This window comes from Nyctereutes procyonoides, unplaced genomic scaffold (assembly GCF_905146905.1).
Source record: "Nyctereutes procyonoides isolate TBG_1078 unplaced genomic scaffold, NYPRO_anot_genome, whole genome shotgun sequence".
Taxonomy (NCBI): Eukaryota; Metazoa; Chordata; class Mammalia; order Carnivora; family Canidae; genus Nyctereutes; species Nyctereutes procyonoides.
The window spans coordinates 7,078,626-7,084,792 of NW_026575032.1; the positions used below are offsets into that span (position 1 = coordinate 7,078,626).

The window sequence follows — 6,167 nt, forward strand, 5'->3', positions numbered from 1 at the left end:
CTTTCAAAATTGATTAAGAAATGAAAGGGGTGGGACAGCTGGGTGGCCCAGTGGTTGAACGTCTACCTTTGGCTCAGGTAGGATCCCTGTTCCTGGGATCAAGTCCCACATTGGGCTCCCTGAGGGGAGCCTGCTTCTCCCTCTGCCTATGTCTCTGCCTCTCTTATGAATAAATAAATAAAATCTTAAAAAAAAAAAAATGAAAGAGGTGACAACCTTTAGCAAAACTGAGGGCCCAGTATCATGAACATACTTTTTTTTTTATTATAGTTGACACACAGTGTTACATTGGTTTCAAGTGTACAACATAGTGATTCAATTTCTATATACCTTATGCTATGCTTACCCCTAGTGTAGCTACCATCTGTCACCATACAACACTATTATAATACCTCATGAGCATATTTTTATTACAACTTTCAGAAAGCCCAAACCAAAATAGCGCAAAGACCTAGAGAGTTTGTTTTAATATTTCTTATTTCCTAAAAATTTATTTAAAGTTATATTTCATTCTAAGTACTGCACAGGTGAATTCCATAGATTTGGGCACATATAGTGTTTCCATTACCACTTAAAACCCTTATATTTAGTAATATTTTTTAGTTTCCAAATAGATGAAAATTTTTAATGGTATCCTTTGGTTGTTAACTTCTATGTTTATTATATAATGGTAAGATAATTTAGTCTGCATAGCAGTCCCTCAGAATTATATAGATTTCCCTTTGACATAACGCGTGAAATGCTTTTGTAAATTTTTCCTTTCTTAAAAAGAAAATGTATTCTCTGTTGGACGTAGAATTTTATACAATAGTTTAACTCTATTAAATTGTTCAGGTTTTAGATATCATATATGAGCTGTGTAGGACTTTAGATGCCACTTCAGGTAGAAAGCTGTGGATGAGGAAATTTTGAATTGCTTGAATTTAAACCAAACTTGCTTTCCTGGAATTGACTAAGATTATGATTTCAATCACCAAGGGTATATCATTTATCTATGCTGCATAATAAGTCATCCCGAAAGTTAATGGCTCAGTAACACCATTGTTCATTTGTTCAGTTGCTATGGGTTGGCAATGGGAAGGGCTTAGCTGGAGTGGTGCTTCTGCCATTCTTGCCTGGGGTTGCTCATGCAGCTGCAGTAATCTGGGGACTGCCTGGGGCTGGACCATCCAAGACAGCTTTACTCACATGTCTGGGTCCTCTTACAGGATGGCTGGGCTTCCTTCTCCACAAGTCTTTCATCCTGGTCTTCTGCATATGATGTTGGAAGCTTTACTAGAGGGTAAGAACAGAGGCTGTGACACCCCTTGAGTCCAGGCTCAGAAGTCACATGCACATCTCCAATATTCTGTTGGCCAAAGCAAGTCATGGGGCCAGTCCGAATTCAAGGAGTAGGGAAATAAATTTCACCTCTTGACGTGAACTGCAAAGAATTGTGGGCCATTTTACATCCATCACAAAGAGAAAGGCAAGTTCAAAATAGAGATTTGAGTTGAGTTTTAAGAGAGGGCAATTCTTCTCTTCCCCCCAGCAGCCTGAGGTGACCTCTAAAAATGGTTAGCTATTAGCTGGACCCAGAAAACCCTAAAAAATCATGCAAATCAAGAGGTTCAAATCTTCGTGTTCACTATAAGAACACGGGTGAAACTGCCCAAGCCATCAAGGGTATGCATATCCAAAAAGCCACCAAGTATCTAAAAGATGTCACCTTGCAAAAGTAGTGTGTGCCATTCCGTCATTACAATGGTGGAGTTGGTAGGTGTACACAGGCCAAACAGTGGGGCTGGACACAGGGTCGGTGGCCCAAGAAGAGTGCTGAATTTTTACTGCATCTGTTTAAAAATGCAGAGAGTAATACTGAACTTAAGGGTTTAGATGTAGGTTCTCTGGTCATTGAGAACACCTAGGTGAACAAAGCCCCCAAGATGCAACGTAGAATTTACAGGGCTCATGGCCAGATTAACCCACACATGAGCTCTCCCTGCCACATCGAGAGGATTCTTACTAAAAAAGAGCAGATTGTTCCTAAACCAGAAGAGGAGATTGCACAGAAAAAGATATCCCTTCAGAAGAAACTGAAGAAACAAAAAACTTATGGCCCGGAAGTAAATTCTGCATAGAATAAATGCAAACAAAATTTTTTTTAAAAAAGGAGAGGGCAATTCTTGAGCACATGGTTTGAATATATACCTGCTCCATATGGCTGCAAAGGGGCTATGAACAAAGTTTTCATGTCCTTGTGACAGATGTTCTAGACGGACTGAGAGCTTCCAGAAAGGATGTCTGCCTGACTCTTTCCAGTGAGTTATTTCTTGGACACTGCAATATCCTGGTGGATGCCTGGTAAGAAACTCATTTTTAGAGCCCCATAAACTTAGGTCCTGCTTTGATGAGGAGACATATAAAGAGAGTGACTTTTGAATAGACAAGGGCTACAATTTATCTAAGGCCTGAATGGGTAAAACTTGTGTGAAACGCCCCCGCACCTTTATGACTTCTTTCTGCAAGATAAGGCCTTGGCTGAACTTACCTGTGAGGGAAGTCCTGGTGATTGCAAAGTTAATTTTCAGAAAGGAAGCCAGTTTGGAGGAGAATTTTGAATTCTCTTCCTTTAAATGCCATATCCAGAATGAAATGGGAGGGAATCCCTGGGTGGCTAGGCGGTTTAGCACCTGCCTTTGTCCCAGGGCGTGATCCTAGAGACCCGCGATCGAGTCCCACATCAGGCTCCCTGCATTGAGCCTGCTTCTCCCTCTGACTGTGTCTCTGCCTCTCTCTGTGTCTTTCATGAATAAATAAAATCTTAAAAAAAAAAAAAACAGAATGAAATGGGACAGGGTGAAGTTGGAGTTACTCTCTGAAAAATCCACACCTGTATTTGGAGTTGACACACATAGTTCTTGTGATCTCACCAGGAAAGTAAAAGTCTGTGCTCTAGGAATGAAGACAGGGCAAGATTTCTCCACTTGAAAAAGGCTGTTTTAGGCTTTTCCCTTTTGGAATTGCCTCACGTTCTCTCCTAACAAACCAAATCAGCCCTCTCTTCCCCAGGATTCTCGGGGGACTTACATCTGGTGTATGGAATGATTTGAATCCCCTAATCTGCCACTGACCTCCTTTCTGCTGAGATAGACAAACGTGAGCCCTGAAAGGTGCAGTAGGCAAAGGAAGCAATCATTTGTCAGTACACCCCTCCAACTTTCATCCTGCTTGCAAACAGATACCTTCATGGTACTCTTCATAAAAGTGAAAATTTCAGTGCTCTTGCTGGCTTCACTGGAATGTTCCATCCTGCTCCTTCGTGATGATCAAGCAGCACACCATTCATTTAGTCCTGTGATTCACTTGAAAACTCTCACCAGGACTGATTCCTGTAATGTCTTATAAGGTGCATTCATTGTACGTTTGCCATCCTTGGAGTACCCTGGCGAGTACGGTGACTGTGATGTGATTCTTTCAGAGTGCAGAGTGTTTTCCGGCTGACCACAGCTCATGTTTTGTCTCCCACTGGGGCCTAGTCAGACAAGCTGTCTGTATACTTCTTGAGAAGGCTGATTGTTGTGAAAACCTTTGCCACATAAACAGAAACAAGGTATTGGCTCATTTAGATACCATCGCCAGCAACTTTTCTCTTATAACCTCTGAAACACAATTGCATCAGCTCCAACATGTGACTGGGAAGAAGTAGCAGCTCAAAATCCATATAGTTAAGAATGTGGAGTACTTTCCAGGTTGGCAGGTGGCAAAGTGCCAAAATGCCTCGGGCACATCTGTCTTTGTCCCCAGTTCCTAAAGGATTCACAAGCTGAGTTTGGATCCAGCCTGGTAAAGGTGGTTTGTCCTGGAAGAAGCTGGAGTGATCCGTTTGGGGCACTCTCAGAGGCTTTTGTATTTCTGGAGCTAACCCAATGAGTAAGTATTGCTTTAGGACAGACCTAAATTAGTTAAAAGTCATTCATTTATTAATATTTATGAGTAGATATTATCTGAGGGCCGGGGACGCAAAGATAGATAAGACCCAATTACTGTCCCTAACAGCTCATGCAACAGGGTGAGGATCTAAGAGAGAGTGGGAAGACAGAAAGAAACACACAGATGTTAATAATATAAGAACCCCTTCCCCTACCTTTCCTTTTTTTTAAATGTAAAATATGCTCCGTCCTGCTATGGAAAGTAAAGGTTTAATTGATGCTTTCATTTAATCAGCAAACATTTGTTGAATGCCAGGCCTAGGAAAATGTTGGGAAGACTAGAGAAGCACCCTCCCTATTCTGTCTTCACCCTTCTCCAACTGCCCTCTCAATGCCTCCCCTGGTGATGGATGCGAAAATCATGAGATGAGGCAGCAGCAACTTCTAATCCTTTCTGGGTCCAAAGAAGGACATCCCCTCCAAAAGGAACTTCAAACGTCATCAGATCTATGACGTAAGCATCATCTTCAACCATGCCAGTCATTTGTATCCCTTGGCCTTTCTTGAAATGCACACACAGGTTTGCTCATGGCAGTGAGGCAGCATCGGAAAAAGGGAGAAACAGGACAACCAGAGCTCGGTAACTTTGCCAGTGACCACTTGCTTGCATCTCTGTTGGGTCGTCCTCTTTAGTGTACACAAGCCAAGGTTCAAAAATGAATGGAGGCTACTGAGGGTGGTGATAGGCATGGCCCAGGTGGCGTCAGGGTCTTATCTCCTTCCCTATCTGATACTCAGGGATGGTATCTGTACAAATGGTCCCTTAATACTTTATACCAAGCAGGTTTCTCTCTGCTGATGCTCTACTGAATCATGTAGAAAAAATGATAAACTGTTTGCATAAACGTAGATATTTCTTCTAGGTACTAAGGAGCTGTTTGAAATCATTTTATGGAACAGGAGGCTTGAAGTAGTTAAAAAAAAAGAGGTAGATCTTATCTGTAATATGAAATATTTCCAAAATATGTAAGTGGGTTAGACAAGTAAGTTTGCAAAATAACATACGGTAGGATGGATATCACTTATGTTAAAAAAAAAAAAAGAGGATGATAATGACAATGAAAATGATAATGGCTATATTTTATAGTGCTTGCTATGTTCCAATGTTCTCAGTGCTTTACTAGATGAACTCATTTGATCCTCAAAATGACCCCATGAATTACTTTTTATTTTTATTTCCCTAATAGAGATTTGGAAATTGGGGCAGGGAGAAGTTGAGTGTCTTGCCTCAAGTCACATAGCTAGGATTTAAACTGAGGCAGTTAGTGTACAGATTCTGGAACTTAAGCTTTGCGATATTTCTATAGGTACAGCCATATAAATATAAATGCTTAGGAAAAAGGTCAGAAAGATACACACTAAATGGCAACTCACTGGAGAGGAACCAAGAATTGGAGATGGGGCAGGACCATTTAAAATATTCTCTTAGCTGAAATGTTTGAAGGTTGTTTTTGTTTTGGTTTTGCCCCGAAAGATATGCCCCGATCTGTTTTGTTTTTGTTATGTTTTGCCCCGAAAGTCATGATTCTGGAGTCCCAGGATGGAGCCACAAATTGTGCTTCCTGCTCAGTGGGGAGTCTGTCTCTCTCTCTACTCCTCACCCTCCTCGTGCTCTCTCTCTCAAATAAATAAAATCTTTAAAAAAAATCAATCTTGAAGTCAATGTGATTTTGACTAAAATTATTAGGTTATGCTCTTTTCCTAAATTCTATAGTAATTTTGGTATTATTGAAAGCAGAAAAATTGTGTTCATCTTTCCTCTTGGTCTGTCACATTACTTTAAAAAAAATTATTTATTTGAGAGAGAGAGAGAGAGAGAGAGAGCATGAGAGGGGGCAGGGGCAGAGGGAGAGGGAGAAGTAGACTCCTTACTGAGCAGGGAGCCCAATGTGGGGCTCAATCCCAGGACCCCGAGATCATGACCTGAATCAAAGGTAGATGCCCTACCGACTGAACCACCCACATGCCCTTGTTGCATGACTTCTGATGAAATCTTATTTCAGAGATTAGATGAAAGGCTATTTCAGATTTTATGTGGAACAATGGGAGGTATATTAGTAAAAGCACTGCATTTCATAGTTAAAATGGTTTTCAAGTTCAGAAACCGAAGCCCAGGTGACCAGTGGGCTCAAGTATTAGGTTTGAACCAAGTTAAAAAGGGATTTGCCATTTAATTACAAAAATGAAAAATTTTAA

At 40.9% G+C, this 6,167-nt stretch overlaps 1 pseudogene; it reads left to right on the forward strand.

The window, feature by feature from the left end:
* The first annotated feature begins 1,553 nt into the window (after positions 1-1,553).
* Positions 1,554-2,164, forward strand: LOC129504400 (60S ribosomal protein L17-like; annotated as a pseudogene).
* Positions 2,165-6,167: the final 4,003 nt, after the last annotated feature.